The following is a 20,063-nucleotide window of genomic DNA, read 5'->3' as shown; positions in this document are numbered from 1 at the left end:
TCTCAACCTTTTGTCGAAGCAGATAGTGCAGTGGTCACAGGCAAGGGCTGGCACGCGGGAGACCGGGGTTTGATTCCCGTGAGTTGCGTTTTGGCGGAGTGAGTGTGCATGTGTACCAACGTCTCTGGAGAGAAGGCGCGCAATTTGAATAAGAAATCGGTTCTGAAACGGAAGTTTTGATTGCAACAATTAGCTAGTTCATGCACCAGGGTGTAAATAGCATGCAGTACTATAAACACCTGGGTACGAATAGCATCCACTTCTAACTGTACATTGATGCAAACAGCATACCTTAGAGTGATTACACAGCTGAGCTATTCACACTCAAAAAAAAACATGTTGCTTGTTTTTAAAAAAAAAAAAAAAATTATTACATTGTGTGATCAATATGCCAGATTAGATGCACAGGGGTGCAAATAGCATACACTGATATTTGTACCAGACAAGGTACTAATAGAACACATTGCTGTGTGCACCGGGGTACGAATAGCATACATTGATATTTGTACCAGACGAGGTACTAATAGAACACATTGCTGTATGCACCGGGGTACGAATAGCATACATTGATATTTGTACCAGACGGGGTACTAATAGGACACATTGCTGTGTGCACCTGGGTACGAATAGCATACATTGATATTTGTACTAGACGGGGTACTAATAGGACACATTGCTGTGTGCACCGGGGTACGAATAGAATTCACTTCTTATTGCACCAGGGTACGAATAGCATACACTGCTAATTGTACCAGGGGTGCAAATAGCCTTCCCCTTTGTTTAATTGGTTTTCCGATCCATTAAGCAGAACCAACTTTATCGTTATTTTGAAAACATGTAATTTTTTACCGTGACGGGAGTGTGACGTTGCGAAAATATAATAGGGGGGAAAACTTTGATCATTTTATCATTATTTTTGACCATCAAGCCAACCAGGAAGCAAACTGAAATGACCATGGGACGTTTTTTATGGAAGTCATTTCCTGTCCAGGGATGGGTAGATTAAATAGATCAGCAACCACGCCATCTATCGTAATTCACCTATTGACTTGCAATATAGAAAGAAGTGTCAAGATGACTTTGAGGAGGGATATCTCCTAGGTTTATATAGGCTATAATGGTTGTAGTAAAAAATTCAATGGTATTTATTTCAGAATAAGTGTGTGTATGATTTCAAATAGTAAAATGTAAATAGTAAATGGTCAGTGAGGACAGTATAGGTTGTGTGTGTGCGTGTGTGTGTGTGTGTGTGTGTGTCAGCTGATGTCTATCTACTACCACCATTACTGTAAGAGGAGCACTGCCTTTGGTCTATGTAAATCTATATAACAACCTGCTGGTCTATATAAACCCCTTCACACACACACACACACACACACACACACACAAACACACACACACAAACATATACACATGGACATGGACATGTGACCAGCACCCCCATCAACATTGAAAGATAGACAGACGGATAAGACAGGCAGACAGAGGCAGCCCAGAGTAGCTCACAACACTTGCAAGAAATCAGAAGCAATAATGTCTGTTTGAGAAATCTCTTTTTCTGCAGTAAGAGTCATCTTTTCCCCAGTTGCATGCTGCTTGTGGGCCACAATAGCAATAATAGTAATAGTTGTATTGATTTGACCTGCTTAAAGAAACTGGGATCCACTTGGTCTTCATTAAACTTCTTTGCACAGCAGAAGTCATCTCTTGCAAATGTGTTCACACATTTTCATTGGGTTCACACATTTCTCACACCCTTTTGCAAAACAGCTTACACAGATTTCATTCCTGTGTGATAGCAATAATTTTACAGTTAAAATTAATAATAATTTAATTTCTAGACTAGTTTCAGTTGGCCATGTGGCCCTTCTTGGTTTAAAACAAAGACACCCTCCCCTCCCCCAATGAAATGCTAATGTACTGGTTCTAAGGCCTATCAGGTACACCAGACAAAGGATGTTACCTTGATATAATGTATCCTTGTGTCATGAAATGTAAATGTATTCATGTTTGGTATCATTGTGATAGTCTCAGTACAAGGATTGTAATGATTTGATTGTGAGAATGTTTGAAACATTCTATAAGTGATATGTAAGGGATAATGGACGACACGGTGGTCTGTTCACAGAAGTTAATGCATGGTCGAGGTTGTAAAACGGCCCCGACGCGAAGCGGAGGGCCGTTTAAACCTCGTAGTGCATTAACTTCTGTGAACAGACCACCGTGGAGTCCATTATCCCGCTTATTCCACTGCTGCCACTTGCGTTGTGTTCATTTCCTGTTACAATTTAAACGTTTTAATCGCTAAAACTGTCTTGTTTGTAGAACTAATTTCTTCCGACACATATCAACTAATTTCTCAACTCACAGGACAAACTGCCGTTACTAGTTCTAAATGGATGGTTGCTACAGCCAAAGGCCAGTCGTTAGTTCTATCTCTCCCGTTGTCAAGCGGGCGTATCCCAAGATTCTGTTGAACTTTAGCTTTGAAACATCGCTATTTTACTTAGCCTGCTGTCATCCATCTAGCTAAAAGCCACCTCCGTCATATGCTACAATGTTGCAATGTTCTGAACGTCTGCATTTTACAGCTCGGATGCAACGTGACAGTTCATTTAAACTTCACAACGAGTTTGGCGAATTAATATACAAGTGTGATACGGCCAAAAAATGGATCTACTTCATAGGTGTGCAGATAACATACGGTTAATGGTTGTTCTAAGTTACGTAGGACAATGGGAAATTCAACCATGCAGTGGAATAATTCTGATATATATGATATCTCTCCTCATGCTATTCTGATAAGAATGGATAGGTGTGAAATAGGTGTGTGAGTAGGTGTGTCTGATGCCAACTGGAGAACCAATCATGTGGGCTTGTTTTGGCGCCATTTTCTTCTTTGTTTAACCCATACAAAAGTGATTAACTTGCAGACTTAGACTAAGACTAGAAGGATGTAGAACTGAAGAGAGGGAGAGGTTGGCTACAGGCCTTACAGGCCTAGGCTACATCATAGACCATTTTTGTACCCTCTCTGCTTGTAACAGAATAAACCTGATTCCTGAGTTTTTCCTGAAGTTTGCCGGTCTAAGATTAATATTAAGTAATTATTCACCACAATTACTTTCACATGCTAAACACAAGGAAAACATCACATTTCACAGGTGGTATAGATAGCATAAGTCTGAATCTCTGATACACCTGTGTGAAACTCCTTTGCACTTCATTCTTCAATTCTTTAATCAGCAATCATTAATTATCCATAAGAGATGCCATATCTGTTCTGTGTTGCTATTTGCAAGTATGGATCTAATGTACATTTAGACAAAAGTACTGTATTGGTGTATTTGGTGAAGAAAACAGTAGGTCTATTTCGATGAAAAATGACTGAAGTTGTAATTCAATTAAATTTGTCTTGGTGTTTACTGTAGGTCTTACATGTCAATCACAGCTACATCTTGGGAGGAATGAATACATTATTTTTTATAGATTTTGCATTTTGCATTTTGTTGTCCAGTGTGTAATGATTGATTGAAATCACACTGATTCGACGACAGGATGTGTTGTTTGAAGGCAAAATTTGCGTTTGCTGCATGTTTTAAGTGTTTTACTGTAAGAGAGTAACAGCCTTTTGCAAGCAAAATGTGTCATTTTGGCCAGAGTGCTTTTGTTCAGACATGGGTGTTAACTATTTTGAAAACGTGATGTCAGAATTGACACAATTATCAAAGCGATCGAGAAAACTGGAAATACTGAACTGAGAGTAGCGAAGGTAGGGAAACCCAAACCACTGTGCAATGTGCCCAAACCACATTCCTATGATGTCACCCATGATGCAATCGGAATCCTTCTCTAAACGGGTGAGCTCTTTTTATGCAGTAAGAATCGTCTTTTCCCAGTTGCACGCTGCTCGTGAGCCTATCTTCTACACACCCCATGTAAGGGTATCCTTTCTTAATGTCTTATGAATATGAATTCCTTTGTTATTTTTTCCCCTGAAGAGAAATTTGTGTTAGTGAGTTTTAAAGTGGAACTTGGTAACTATTTTAACTTAATAAACCCGTTTATTACTTCTACTTTTTCAGTTTTGTTTACTCAGAAGTGATAGCTCTGTTCACCTGTCAAAGCAGATCATCACTGAAAGACAACAAAAAATGAATGTGGTTTAACAGGACTTGCTGGATAACGGTATCTTTTCTTAATGTCTTATGAATATGAATTCCTTTGTTAATGTTTTCCCAGCAAAGAAATCCAAAACAAACCAAATTCCTAAGGTGTCACCCATGATGACATGGTTATCCTTCTCTAATCGGTGCACAGGGGTGAGCTGTGCCTTTATTGTGAGTCCATTGGTCCTTCATGGCAGTCAAGATAAGAGTTCACAACAGTCAGGAAGGACTTACACACAGAGGGCCAAAACGTTAGACGAAGTCTTAAAATATTTTTATATTTCTAATGTTCAGCACTTTGACCCAAATATCTTAAAAATATATAAAAATCTGAATCTTTCTCTTAACACCAGTGTACAATGGACATTCAGTTTGCGCAGTAGTTTTGCACAAAGTCTTTTTGTATTTGTAAATTGCATTTTTTATTCTATCTATTTTACCAAGCCTAGGTATAATAGTAATTATATATTGTGTGTACTTCTCGATTGTGTGTCAACTCAATGTACTGTAATTCATATATGCCATTTGGCCTCTACAGATAAATAAAGGTCTTACTTTTTATCCATCCTTCCATCAATAAATGTTATTTTGACTTTCAACAAACAGCAAATGTCATTGTGCATCTTAACACCACAGTTATTTGCTGTCCCTGGAGCTAATTGAACACTCCTTGTGGAGCACATATTTGTGTTCATGTGTGTATAGGCTTGGCCATGAAAACAAAGGCAGTTATTGTTTTGTGCTTTGTCAAATGCTAGCTAAGAAAACCAGTTTTTGTTTGGAGCTTTTGTGGCATTTAATGTTACACAATAAAACACAATGTGAATCAGTGAGCAACTAACATGATCAGCAGGATTTTTAACAATGTGTTATGGCTTTGTTGACTCTTTTCTCATACACAAACAAAATACTAAGGTAAAGTCTCATCAAAAGTACTGAAAAGTCTTATCCATCCTTTAAAGGTGCAGTCAGCCCAATATATTTTTGTCACATTCAGCATAATCTCCTCAAGATCCGTTAGCTGCCCGTTCCGTGAGTGCACTGTAAAGAAAGGCAGCCCAGCCCAGGCAGCTCTCTGTAGGCAGCCCAGGCTCCGAAAACTGGAAACAAACAAACAGAGAGGGAACAGCCTCTCCCCCGTACAAAAAACAAAACCCTGTGTAGAGTTTCTCTGGGAATACTGAAAGAAGGGCAAGTGAGCTACCTCTCCAGTGTGTTTGGTTTGGTTTGGTCCCAACAAGTATATTTGCAGGCACAAAAGAAACTGAACTGACACACAGCACCCATGCACCATGCAAACAACTGATCCCTCTACGTATACAAATAAAGTTTTTAAGATTTTCACACTGCGGTTAAGTTTGTATTAGTTTTTTGGGTCATTCTTGGCAAATTGCGCCATTCGAGGGTGTAAACCTCGCCAAAATGTTTCATTGACTTCATTGTTTTATCTGAAGAAGGACATGTTATGAGAAAAATATATTGGGCCAGCTCAATAACAGTAACGGGTCGGATAGCAATAATGCCAGGGCAGCTAATTTGGCTAAAGTCGGCTATTATTACTCATGTGATAAACAACAAGGTATCACATGGTGACTGCAAAATATCATTTTGAACATATGAATTAGCATATCTTCAAAATCACAAAATTTTCATTTTTACTTTCAATAAGGGTAACATGGTGGACATGATACGCTTTACCACATCAGTAAGCCACTCTAAAACATAAAAAAGTGTTAATTAAAGGCAGACATTAACTCAGCTCCATGTAGTTACCTTCCCCCCGGTAATGCATTATACTTCTTGAGAGTCCTGTCCAAGAGTATTTTCATCAGAGTAACATGGGGAGAGAAAAACCTTGTAGTAAAACCTTGTTTTATATACCATTTGGTAATCAAGCTTGAGAAAAATAAGTATCAACCCATTTTTACACAACTTATACTTGATTATATCCTGGGGACACAAATGGCACTATTTGCCAAGAATGACCCATTTGAATTGTGTGCAAATGCAATAGTTTGGTGGTAAAATGAGAGTTCATCACAACCAATTGAAACATAAGACAGTAACAAAGAGTTTACCTTCGCATCAGCAGCTTAAGAATGCTTTCCAGTAAATCTCAGGAACTGGTTTAAGCCTTAGGCGTCAAATCTACACCCTGTATAAAACAGATGGGCTGGACTAGACCTTACAGATTCAAAGAAAACTCGGGTGTGAAGAACAAGAGCGCTGTACAACCTGAGCCTGAATACTGGTAGGGTGCACCTTTGAGTAAGTTATTTAATTACGGTAGATATTTGATGCATAACTAAATTAGCGTCATCAAACAATTAAAAAAGATCAATAAATGGATCATGCAATTGTTATTGTGATTTAAGTAAGGGATAATGGACGACACGGTGGTCTGTTCACAGAAGTTAATGCACTGTCGAGGTTGTAAAACGGCCCCGACGCGAAGCGGAGAACTACTTTCTTCCGACACATATCAACTAATTTCTCAACTTGCAGGACAAACTGCCGTTAATAGTTCTAAATGGATGGTTGCTACGGCCAAAGGTCAGTCGTTAGTTCTAAATTGATGGTTGCTACGGCCAAAGGCCAGTCGTTAGTTCTATCTCTCCCGTTGTCAAGCGGGCATAGGCCAAGATTCTAAAAGGAAAAGGCTACACTGTCTCTGTTGCAATGTGACAGTTGTTTATGATACACTACCTTGCCCACCAAAATACTAAAAACAGACATGCACTATAGGCTACCCAGATAGCAAGGTGACATTGATATGATGTTGAATTTCCATCCAAATTATCATTTTGGTTGAGATTGAAATCTCAATGACAAAATAGACATTGAATCAGCATTACAATCCTGACAAAACCCCGACAGTGCATGAGCATAGATAGAGAGACATCGAAACAACATTGGTTTATAGTTTATATTGCCATAATCGATAGAGCATCGATACATAGTTCACTAAAAGATATTGAAAAGTCATGGATGTATGGTTTACTGGGAAATTTTGACGTGGTGATAAGTAGTGGATTTTTAGTTAACCGCGCGACGACGTTTGAACTGTCCGGCGGGAGATCATTTTGAGCAACAGTCAAGTCAACCGTGTTCAGCTCTCTGTCAAGTTCGCCGCTCCAACTTAATGGTAAGCAAGCATTTATTTATCTAACGATAATGTTTCAAAGTGAAATTGTACTATATTAAATTCGGGCATGTTTACAGTCTATGTACATCGTAGCCTACTGTCTAACTCATTCATGCTTGAGTCAACTTAGGCTTCTAGCTACGTTATCGTTGCTGTTGTCAAATTAATGTTTTACGTTATGTTATGGCAGTTCATCATAATGTTATGTTAAGGTTAACGTTACTCCCAGTCTGATTTATAATTAGGCCTTCCTTAACGTTAGTTGTCAGTAAGTTAGCGTTTATTATATTCATATGATTTAGCTACATAAAATGTTTGTTGAGTTTACTGTCAAAATGATAGGCTGAAGATGATGTGCTGCTGGCTAACGTGAACGCTTAGCAGCTACTGTTACCAGCTAGCCTAAGTTGACTCTAGCATGAATGAGTTTGTAAGTTAGACAGTAGGCTACGATGTACATAGACTGAATATGATTATTCTAAAGTTTCACTTGTAAGTAGCCTTCAGTTGAACATATTTATCTAACACTGTCTATCTTTTTTCTGTTTATGTTAGGTGCCGCTTCATTCTACTGGTGGAGGATCTGACTGCAACCGTAGGCCTACTGAATGGATGGCAGGGAAGCTCAGCACACGGGAATTTATAAATGAAGAGTGAATAAATGCACTTGCTTTTCAAACTGATAACAAGTTGTCAATGGTTATTTATGGAAGGTTGTGTAGCCTAAACCAGACATACCTAGCCAAATGTATCCTGGCTGTAGATAAAGCAGGGTATGAATTTCCCAATATTTTGCCAGATTAATGGTTTACTGCGGTTTAATATGAATTGAAATACCATTGAAATCGCATTGATCTTTAGTTTGGTTGTAATTTCAACATTGTTTCAATATTATTTTAATTCAAATATAATTGAAATTCCGCTGGTCTATAGTTAATAAATCAACATTGTTTCAATATTAACTGAGGGTGCAAACTGATGTTAAATCAACATCGAAAACCGACATTGATTCAATGATTTAAAGGGGTGGTTCAGGATTTTGGACATAAGACCTCATTTCCAAGTAAGCAAGTGTGATATTTATCAGTGGAGACCGTTTTCAACACGTTTCATCCAGTCCTTGTAATTGCAGAGTTCGCAGGTGCTAGGCTAGCGCAAGTCAACGGTATGTGCTAGCCTGCCACTAAAGACAGTCTTACCCACTCCAAAGTACACCCGAGGCAAATTCCAGACAATCGATGTAAATGTCTGTGTTGATAGAATAGTGTAAGAAATACAACTACCCTCGCATCGCGTTGCAATAGTTATACTTTGGTCCCTGAAGTTGGTAGTAGTCATTTTGCATCTCAGCAGCGGACTGATATTACCAAGGCTACTACTAAGTATCCCCATTGGAGTGCGCTTTACTGTTTACTTTTCGGCGCAGTACTACTAACCGGAGCAAGTATAATTCCGTCGTGGTAAGAAACAAGTCCCTCAAAATGTAATGCGATCGTTGAAATGCAAGGATAGAATAACATTAGAAATAACAGTATCAATACAGACATTTACATCGATAGTCTGGCGTTATAATTGATTTGCCTCGGGTGTACTGTGGAGTGGATAAGACTGTTTTTAGTGGCAGGCTAGCACATACCGTTGACTTGCGCTAGCCTAGCACCTGCGAACTCTGCAATTAGAAGGACTGGATGAAACGTGTTGAAAACGGTCTCCACTGATAAATATCACACTTGCTTACTTGGAAATGAGGTCTTATGTCCAAAATCCTGAACCACCCCTTTAATGTTGACAATGCAATGTTGATTCTACATAGTTTCAATGCCTGTCTGCTATCTGGGTACAATACTATTGTTTAAGATTGAACTGCACGTTCCCATTGATAGTGAAATTGGACATCGAGAAAGGCAACTCAATGGACTGTGTTGGCTTAGAAGTCACGTCCACACTCCTTTGGCTTCGGTCGTCATTGGTTGGTCCTGCTGCGGGGCAGCTCCCAGACAGAATCGTGCTCCAGCGTTTTCTGTCAGCTGTGGATGGTGCCCAGTAACTCTTTAGGCTGGTCTCACACCTATGTCCAGTGACTGACATATCTGTCTGCTCTCCAGGCCAGCCTCAGACAGCATCTGGACTGCGGTGCTCCGCACTGAATGGTTTGTGTAGCGCCTTGACAGCCCTAATGCCTCACTCATGCGTGGAAGTAGGAGGCCGAGGTAATTTGCTCCCATTGGCCTCTCTTCTGTTTAAAATGTCCTGCGCACAACGCAGGGGGTGCAGGTAGAATGCCTTGGAGTCAGGTGGGCATTTAGACAGATATTTTTTGAAGCTGGTAACTGGACAAAGTGGGTTACCTGGCTGCGCAAACATGAAGCCCCTGAACATCTGCTTTTGTGGGTCCGTCGCTGTCTTGTGGTTTTTAGTCTCAGCATTGTGAGACAGGCACACATATTCGACCCCGTTCTCATCTCAGCGTTGTGAGACAGGCACACATATTCGACCCCGTTCTCATCTCAGCGTTGTGAGACAGGCACACATATTCGACCCCGTTCTCATCTCAGCATTGTGAGACAGGCACACATATTCGACCCCGTTCTCATCTCAGCGTTGTGAGACAGGCACACATATTCGACCCCGTTCTCATCTTTTTTTATATGAAATGAATCAGGACGAAGGTCTCGACCCTCCCTTCCTCTCCTCACCAAGTTCAACTGGATGTCGAACCAGACTTTTCGGACTAGTCCGGCTGCTGTGTTGGGCGATAGGTAGTCTGAAGTGCGGATGACATGCAAATCGGCCTCAGTGATGGGGGGGTGATGCTCACTTGCATCTTTGCCAGCCTTGCGATAGGTTTTCACGACTGATTTAAAAACGTCATTGGCAGATTTAAATTCTTTATCGGTGACAATGTTCATGTTGATCAGATGTCGCTTAAGACCATTCCGAAGGGCCAAAAAGCTCGAAATCGAGTATTCTTTTCCCGCAGCTTTTCTTACGGTTGCATAAAATGCCCTTAGGTGTTCGTTAACAGCACCTGCAGTCTTTCGAAATCACTCAGCGTTAGGCCTATGTTTCTTTCGTTAAGCCAATCGCCCAAAACACTTACTGCCCAAGCAGTGCTCCTCTTCGTGTTTTCTTCGTGTTTCTTGCTTTCAATTTCGTCCAACTCATCAGTAGTGATAGTCTTATGCCTCTTGTTCGCAATAACAGCTGGTGATGTAGGCCAACTTTTCCTTTTCAATGGTTTTTCTATGTGCCATCCCAATTCTGCCTTGGCCCAGTTGTCGAAACTGCCATAGTCTCCGTAGACATTAAAAGTTATTGAAGACAAATCGCACATTGTAGCAGTTCGTCGGTGCTTGTTGGTTTAGGCTGATACAATGTTTCAAATTAACGGTAACTTTCACTGCATTCGATCGAACTCTGCGAATTAATACAAGTGTGATACGGCCAAAAAATGGATTGTCGTTCTAAATTACGTATAGGACAATGGGAAATTCAACCAAGCAGTGGAATAATCAAAATTTATTTATTCCTGATGATTTTAATAATGAATATTTACTACATGTCAAATTGTGGAATCAATGTACTGTAACAATCTGCAAGGTTGTCTCAAAATGGTCTTTATTGGTTTCGCACCAAAACTCACGAACGTCATAAAACAGGCAACACAAGGGAGGTCAATTAAACAAGCACGATACACAAACAGGGTAGTCACATACAATACACGGGGTAAACACATGAGGTACAACACAAAGAAAGACCATACCAGCTAACACATACACAACAAGGCAAACGCCACTACTCATACTACAACCAACATCAACGTTATACACACACACACACACACACACACACACACACACACACACACACGCACAGCATTATGGGAGTACAGTCATACAGCTAGGCTCAGATCATTACACAGCCCCCCGAGACTTAGTCCATGTCCCCTTGACTCAAGTCTTACCCTACGTCAGTCCATGAGCCTGGCTGGGACGCGACGCTGGCGTTGTTTTTGTCCATACAGTTCCGCTCGCTCTCCGGTAACTGTTGTGATGTGCGTTTTTGTCTTTTCCCAGCCTCTGGGTCTGGCTACCAGCGTGCCGGGTAAGAGACCGGGGCGCACAAGCGAGATGGTGGAGCCAGTATCGATCAAGGCGCGACACCGAGTCCCATCTAGCGTGCAGTCCACATACAGTCCTCTGGTTTGGCCGAGCCGGCCCAGCCGTATGCAATTCATAGCCCCTCCCGCCGTGCCACCTTCTTCTAGTAACTGGGGTGCGAGCGTGAGGGGTGCCGGGGCTGGGCAGTACCACGCGATGTGTCCCGGCTCGCGACACCGGTGGCATCCGTCTCCGCTGGCCGGCCTCTTCCACTCGCGTGGGCGCCGTTGTGGTGGCTGTGCCGTGGTCTGCCGCGTCACCTCCATCGATGTCTGGCGTACGCAATGCCGCGACTCTGTTGTGCGGAAGATGTTTTCCACCCTTTCGGCTTCCGCGAGCGCCACGGACAGCGAGCTGGGGGCGCTCAGGCGAAGGTGTTCTTTTAGCCGCTCTGGGTGGATGCCTCGCACGAACGCTTCCAGTGCCATCTCTTCATGTAGACCCTGGCTGTACGTTGGGTAGCCCCGCCGGGCATACAGCTGCAGGTCAGCCGCGAACTTGCCCAGTCTCTCGTCCTTGTGTCGCCGTCTGGAAGCGAGTTGTTCTCTGGCATCGCTGATGAAGATTCTCTGGCCGAATCGTCGTTGCAGAGCTGCTTCGATTGCGGTCCAGCTTACGTGCTCCGCCGGTGGCAGGTCTTCTAATACTTGTAGCGCTTCCCCCTCCAGGGCCAACGCCACCTGTACGCCCGTTCTCTCCGCCGACCAGCCATTCAGCTCGGCTGCCAGCCGGACCTGTACCAGGTATGTCGCCAGCGGCCTTTCGCCATTGTAGTGGGGCAACTTTACGCTGGGGCGCCCTTCTACCGCCGCCGTCGCACCGAGGACCGGCCGGTTTCCATCGCTCCCGTGTGGAGCGGGTTCAAGTGGCGGGATGCTGCCATCAGCCCGGTTCGTTTCCTCCTGTGGCCGGGGGCGGGTCTCTTCATCACGGTCACGCTGCAGGCTGGCTCCGTCTGCTGGGCTCAGCAGGTGGCCATGGGCGAGCGTGCTGTCGAAGAGCCGTCTTGGCAGGAAACTCATCATCGCCAGGTAATCGGTTGCAGCTTTCTCCTCCCGTCCAGTAGGGGTCGTCATCCCACTTCTGACACCAATGTAACAATCTGCAAGGTTGTCTCAAAATGGTCTTTATTGGTTTCGCACCAAAACACACGAACGTCATAAAACAGGCAACACAAGGGAGGTCAATTAAACAAGCACGATACACAAACAGGGTAGTCACATACAATACACGGGGTAAACACATGAGGTACAACACAAAGAAAGACCATACCAGCTAACAAATACACAACAAGGCAAACGCCACTACTCATACTACAACCAACATCAACGTTATACACACACACACACACACACGCACAGCATTATGGGAGTACAGTCATACAGCTAGGCTCAGATCATTACAGTACATTTAACACCAAGGAATTTCAATACCATTGTTTGAAGACATATTTTAAAACTTTTAATACAGATTACAGAACAAGCAATATATTTCCAATGAAACAGTTAAGTAATGGATAATGGACGACACGGTGGTCTGTTTACAGAAGTTAATGCACTGTCGAGGTTGTAAAACGGCCCCGACGCGAAGCGGAGGGCCGTTTAAACCTCGTAGTGCATTAACTTCTGTGAACTGACCACCGTGGAGTCCATTATCCCGCTTATTCCGCTGTTGCCACTTGAGTTGTGTTCATTTCCTGTTACAATTTAAACGTTTTAATCGCTAAAACTGTCTTGTTTGTAGAGCTAATTTCTTCCGACACATATCAACTAATTTCTGAACTTGCAGGACAAACTGCCGTTACTAGTTCTAAATGGATGGTTGCTACGGCCAAAGGCCAGTCGTTAGTTCTATCTCTCCCGTTGTCAAGCGGGCGTATCCCAAGATTCTGATGAACTTTAGTTTTGAAACATCGCTATTTTACTTAGCCTGCTGTCATCCATCTAGCTAAAAGCCACCTCCGTCATATGCTACAATGTTGCCATGTTCTGAACGTCTGTATTTTACAGCTCGGATGCAAGGTGACAGTTCATTTAAACTTCACAACGAGTTCGGCGAATTAATATACAAGTGTGATATGGCCAACAAAATGGATCTACTTCATAGGTGTGCAAATAACATACGGTTAATGGTCGTTCTAAATTACGTAGGACAATGGGAAATTCAACCAAGCAGTGGAATAAGGTCCTATACAGCATATGCCCGTTGAATTTCAGCAAAGTCCACAATAGTGACAGAGAGAGCAAGAGAGAGAGAGAGTTGAAAATGGCCAGATTTTCCCTCACCAGTGCTGGTTCAGACCTCCATGGGGCCCTGAGGAAAATCCTGCTAAGGGGCCCTCCTACCTGAGGGCCAAAATGTAACCATTTATTATACAGTCGCACCAGACACCCCAGTGCTCCCAATATAATCATCCCATCCCTTTTGTCTACAGACGTTATATAGTTTGTTTGACCAATAAAGGGCTAGGGCAGGGGTGGGCAAACTTTTTGGCTCAAGGGCCACATTGGGTTTTGAAAATTGGCCGGCGGGCCACACAACCCCCCCCCCCCCCCCCCCCACGACACACGCCTAAAAAAAATACATTTTTTATAGCCTATAATTTAGTATGAAAAGTATTTGTTTTAAAATACTGCTAATTTGTTTTAAAAATACTGCTAATTTTATGCTGTTTAACAAATGTATAAATTGTACACTATCGCTTTAAGACAGTCGCTTTAATTCACGTTTATTTCTCAATGATCTTCTGCCTGCTCCACTATGGCTAGTGCTGTACCTACGGCTGGGCCCTCTCACAGTTTTTAAATGGTCAGTAGTGGGAACTACTGTTGCCTTCATGATTTACTTTCTTATAAGGAGGAGATATCAATTATCAACAATCACAAGCCAGCTGGAACTTGCGGCTCTCTCTCCCTCTCGTGAGTGCAGACGCGTTCCCAATTAAATGGATTGCATATGTTCACGTTAGATCTGCTGCAAAGGAGATAACTAAGAGTTAACTTAGTTTAACATGATGTTATCTCTATTTAACATGACGTTTTGACATTGACATTGTAAACGTTATCTAAGGAGAGTGAAAAGCAGTTTGCAGTAAAGCTAACCAACGTCTATCGCAGGAAAAAAATAGCGAGCAGCCTGATAACTAGCCTAAATGAAATGCTCGGCGGGCCGGATGAAAGTGCTTGGCGGGCCGGATCCGGCCCGCGGGCCGTAGTTTGCCCATCCCTGGGCTAGGGGAAAGAAAAATAATCGTGTGAATCACCTTCACAGCTATAAATGCCCAGTTTTAGGGTCTAGGCTGCTTGCTTTTGATGCTTGATATATCTGGTTGTGCTAGTAGCCAACTGGATGACTGTTTGTGCCTGTGCCTACTTGCCAAAGACATAGCTGGACTGGCTCCCCCTGATTCCGTTCAATAGTTTAAATAGTCTACATTTGAAAAAATATATAACTGTTATACTTAATATAGGCCTGATTTACTATGTCCATCTATTCAATTTCAATTTCAATTTATTGTGCTTATATAGCGCCAAAACATTACACATGTATCATGGCGCTTTACAGAATGTAGGCAATCAGAGAAAAAGAAAAGAGGGAGAAAAGAAAAGGAAGAAAGAAAGAAGGAAGGCCCATGGGTAACAGGGGCGAGGAAAAACTCCCTAGAATAGGAGATACATATAGGAAGAAACCTCGAGCAGATCCACGACTCAAGGGCCTGAACCATCTGCCTAGGGTCAATACGGATAGTAAGGTCTATAAACAATGACAAATGCAAATGCAATGACAGTCAGGTGTGGAGAGAAGGACATGGTGTTTAAAGCACATGAGGTGAAGGTTACAGAAGGTGGAATGATTACGTGTCCGGTATGATAAGCATAATCATAATTTAGTGAGAGAAAGTGCAATACTTCGGCGTCGGAATTGTCCAGGAAAGAAAGTTGTGATGGGGCCAGTGGTGGGTCAGCAGACAGGCCAGAATCCAGGCAGAGTTGTCATAGGCAGGTGATGGGGCTGTACGGGCCAGGAATCCAGGTAGGGGGACAGTAACACAGCAGTCAAGGATGGGACTTCAGGTGGGATGGGTAAGAGGAGGGCCAGGCACGTGTCTGGCCCTCCTCTTACCCATCCCACCTGAAGTCCCATCCTTGACTGCTGTGTTACTGTCCCCCTACCTGGGGACTGGGGTGCCAGTCACACAAGGACTCAGCAGGGTGGTCCATTCCAAAATCCCAGAGATGGGTGAAGTTCCACACCGCACCATACCTAACTATGGGAGGCAGTAAAGAGGTATGTTTTAAGTCTAGACTTAAAAATAGGGAGGGTGTCTGCTAATCGAATTGAGGAAGGTAGATTATTCCAGAGGAGGGGTGCGCGATAGCTAAAAGCTCTGCCACCTACTGTCGTTTTTGAGATTCTTGGAATTACAAGAAGGCCAGTATTCTGTGATCGTAACGGTCTGGGTGGGTTATATGAGACTAGGAGATCTTTAATATATTCTGGTGCCTGGCCATTAATGGCTTTGTACGTTAGAAGTAATACTTTGAAGTCAATGCGACTTTTAACAGGCAGCCAATGTAGAGATGCCAGTATAGGGGAAATATGTTCATATTTTTTAGTTCTAGTGAGTGTGCGAGCAGCTGCATTTTGTATAAGCTGTAAGCTCTTTAGGCAGGTGTTGTTGCAGCCAGCATACAAAGCGTTGCAATAATCAATAATCAAGATATTGTGATGAAAACACCTAATGTTTTGCTTTTTAATTTTTAACTAGGTGGCGCTATACATGAAATAAGTGGTAATGGGATAGGTTGACATGGCCCCTTAAGACCAACATACAAAAAAAGGTGGACCTCCTAGGCCCTACGGTTCTCGAGATATTCACAGAAAACTGTCTCCGGCCACCTACAGGCCAGTTGGTGTATAGTAACATAAATTAATTTATTGTGTGGCCCCCCATGAACGGAATTCCACGAACACACGACAACACTGCTCATGCCCTGAAGGGGTAATACGGTTTCAAATTATTAATGTATGAGACACTATACACTGTCACTAACTGTCGCTAGCTTGACTCAAGGGGAGATGGGGGAGGGAGCCTTCATTTTTTGCGGGACCATACACAACTTCTGAATTGGCCCTGGCCCCTCATCAAAATGTGAGCAGGATTTATAGCATTATTTATCTTGCTTGTGTTACCTGACGCTACAAATGTTTAGCAAGAGACCAGTTTGCATCATCAAATATAAAGGGTGGGTGCCGGTTGGATGTCACAAAATATAAATAACATAAAAAACAATGGCGGGCCCGAGGACCTGCGGGTCGCAACCCGTGACATTTCGGAATCCAACAAAGCCCCGACGTGGTCTGTTTGTGAAATTTACATATTTGATGCGTGTGATATTTGTTTTTGTATTTTATTTTCTGGCACATTTATTTGCTTGGCCAGGTGGGGGCGCAATGCAAGGCAGGCCCATTGGGTGCAATCATAATCATAATATATATTAACCTGAGAAATTTCAGACCATTCAATTTGAGCAAAAAACATTTCTGATACACTTTTTGGTTGGCCAGATGGTGGCGCTATGTTAGGCATGGAAATTACTTATGTGAATATCATCAAAATAATGATATTTAATTTAATTTGTACACATTCCTTCTCTTGCCAATTGGTGGCGCTATGCAAGGCATCTTAATAAGACATATGAATATCATCAACATATCTAATTTTGTGTAAAATTTCAGGATTAATCAGTCAAAGAACATTTTTGGCATATTTCCTGATTGGCTAGATGGTGGCGCTATGCTAGGCATGTGAATTCCACATGTGAATGTCATCACAATCGTAATATCCAATATTTTGTAAAGTTTCAGATCAATCCATCAAAGCCTTGAACATTTTTGGAACATTCCCTGCTTGGCCAGATGGTGGCACTATGCTAGGCATGTGAATTACACATGTGAATATCATCACAATATTTTGTAAAGTTTCAGACCAATCAATAAAGGCATTGCCAATTTCTGGCACATTTTCCTGCTTGGCCAGGTGTTGGCGCTATGCCAGGCAGGCCCATTGGGTGTCTGGATATCATCATAATCATAATATCTATTAACCTGAGAAGTTTCAGACCATTCATTCAAAGCATAGAACCTTTTTGGCACATTTCCTGCTTGGCCAGATGGTGGAGCTATGCTAGGCATGTGAATTATACATGTGAATATCATCACAATAGTATCCAATATTTTATAAAGTTTCAAATTAATCAGTTAAGGCATCATCCATTTTTGGAATATTTCCTGCTTGGCCAGGCAGGCCCATTGGGTGTCTGGATATCATCATTATCATAATATCTTTTAACCTGAGAAGTTTCAGACCATTCATTCAATGCAATGTGACTTTATGACACATTTCCTGTTTATGTGGTGAGATATTAAAACCATAATATATTTCAACATATCAAAAATTCCTTCACAATTTAACATCACCAACATCTTGGCATCATATTTGCCAAATTTCACATGAATCTGACAAACTGTCTAGGAGGAGTATGTTAGAATTGATCATGTGACATCAGTGTAATTGCAATTCTTTCTGTTGCCAGGTGGTGGCGCTATGCCAAATATGCATTATGGGCATGTGAATATTATCATTAGCATGGTATTCAAAGACTGGGACTGTTGAGGAGGGCCGGACCCAAAATACCGAACTCAAGTCTGAACTCAATTCTGTTCAATTCTATTCTGTTCTTGTATAACATTAAGTAAATCATATGGTTTTGTTTACTAGTCGTAAGAACAGATGAAAATGTGCACTGTGACACATGTGAAAAACAGCAATATTTAATCTATTTCCAGTATTTAATCCTCATTCTCGAAAAAGATTTTTTGACATTGACATTTTTTTTAGTTTTCAAAGACTGATATAAAAAAGTACGACAATATCTATATAATTAGGCTAGGTCATGAAAATGTGAAGGAATCAGTACAACCGATAGGCCTGTGCCACCATTTCATCAACACTCAGCAATATTTCATCATTAAATCATTACCATCATTAAATTAACTCTATGCAGAATTATACTACGAAAATGTGGAGCAGACAATAGTAGGCGGTCATTAGTTAATCAACATGCACAAAGAAAACTATTTTAAAAATGTAGGCTATGTTTTTGCTTTAACTTTATGCACATAACTGTGATTGGTCAACTCGCACTGTGTGTTAAGCCGGCTGCTTCAATCAACCTGTGGGTAGTAGCATCATACTAGTTCGCTAACATAAGCTTTGCAAATAAACTCTCAGACATATTTTGGTTACAATTACGGGGTTATCCGATTGTAAACTGTCTATCTGCCAGTAACGTTATGAAATGAAACTTCGTATCGCCAACGAGCAGCAGTAGGAGTTCGTTCTAACAACCTTTGCGGTGGTGAGCGACGCAGACATAAGAGACACAAAACTTTGAAAGGTTTACGCCGACGTAAAGGCAACTGCATAGTGTCGACGCAGAAGCATAAATTCTATTCACCACCACATCAGTGAGGGTGTTTACGTCGTATGCATCCACGCACAAATGTATGGGCGTACAAATAGCAGTTGCTTTCAAAATAAAAACAACGATATTGATTTGCATGCATTATCTCTATGCTAGGCTCTTGACTATTGTTCTTTCACGGACCTTACGCGGGCCGGTCAGGGAAAGCCCACGGGCTGGATGTGGCCCGCGGGCCGTATGTTGCCCATGTATGGTCTAGGAGGAGTACGTTAAAATTGATCATGTCCACAACGCACAAAATCTCAATTACCTCACTTCCTGTGGGCGTGGCTAATGGCATGTTAATACAAAAGTTGTTTGTTTTTAGGAGTTACATACACCCACCAAATTTGGTGTGTGTATCTAAAACTATATGCCAACCACAAGTCACAGTGACATAAGGGGGCGGTATGGAGTTCCTGGGCAACGCCCGGTGCCAAGCTTTTATCCCTGTCTATTTGGTGTGTGTAGCTGAAAGTATATGCCCACCACGGGATCAGTCATCTAAGTGGGCGTAAGGGGGCGCTAGCGAGTCTCTGGGCCATACCCGTGGCCAAGCTTTTTTACCTAGCTGCTTTGTGTGACACCTGATGTGTGTGCCAAATTTCAAGACTTTTCTATTATGTTAACCACCTCAAAATATTTGCCAACCACGGGATCAGTCACCTAAGGGGGCGCTAGCGAGTCCCTGGGCCATGCCCGGGGTCAAGCTCTTGTACCTAACTGCGATGTGTGACACCTGACGTGTGTGCCAAATTTCAAGAGTTTTTGACCATGTTAACCACCTCAAAAACAGGAAAGCAAAAAAGTGGAATAACAATAATACTGAATGAATGAATAATAATCCATACAAAAACAATAGGGCCTTGCGCCCTTCGGTGCTCGGGCCCTAATAATAATAATAAATAATAATAATAATCCTTTCAAAAACAATAGGGCTTCGCACCTCTCGGTGCGCGAGGCCGGGGCCCTAATAATAGTGAAAAATAATAATCCTTACAAAAACAATAGGGCCTTGCGCCCTTCGGTGCTCGGGCCCTAATTAACCGAATCTGATGGTGTA

General features: G+C 42.1%; 1 protein-coding gene across 1 annotated transcript in view; it reads left to right on the top strand.

Annotated features, from left to right (window-relative positions):
* Nucleotides 1-6,368: 6,368 nt before the first annotated feature.
* Nucleotides 6,369-20,063, top strand: part of LOC143101691 (alpha-tectorin-like) — a 44,679-nt gene continuing 30,984 nt past the window's right edge. Inside the window, exon 1 of the mRNA XM_076264828.1 lies at nt 6,369-6,420. The gene's annotated coding sequence lies outside the window, so the exon portion shown is untranslated. The remainder of the gene's footprint in view (nt 6,421-20,063) is intronic.

Source organism: Alosa pseudoharengus, unplaced genomic scaffold, assembly GCF_046254945.1.
Source record: "Alosa pseudoharengus isolate Yale_2024_CS ecotype anadromous, Long Island Sound unplaced genomic scaffold, YU_APseudo_1.1 YU_APseudo_1.1_scf_4, whole genome shotgun sequence".
In the NCBI taxonomy this organism is placed as follows: domain Eukaryota; kingdom Metazoa; phylum Chordata; class Actinopteri; order Clupeiformes; family Clupeidae; genus Alosa; species Alosa pseudoharengus.
This window is presented reverse-complemented; position numbering and strand designations above follow the sequence as displayed.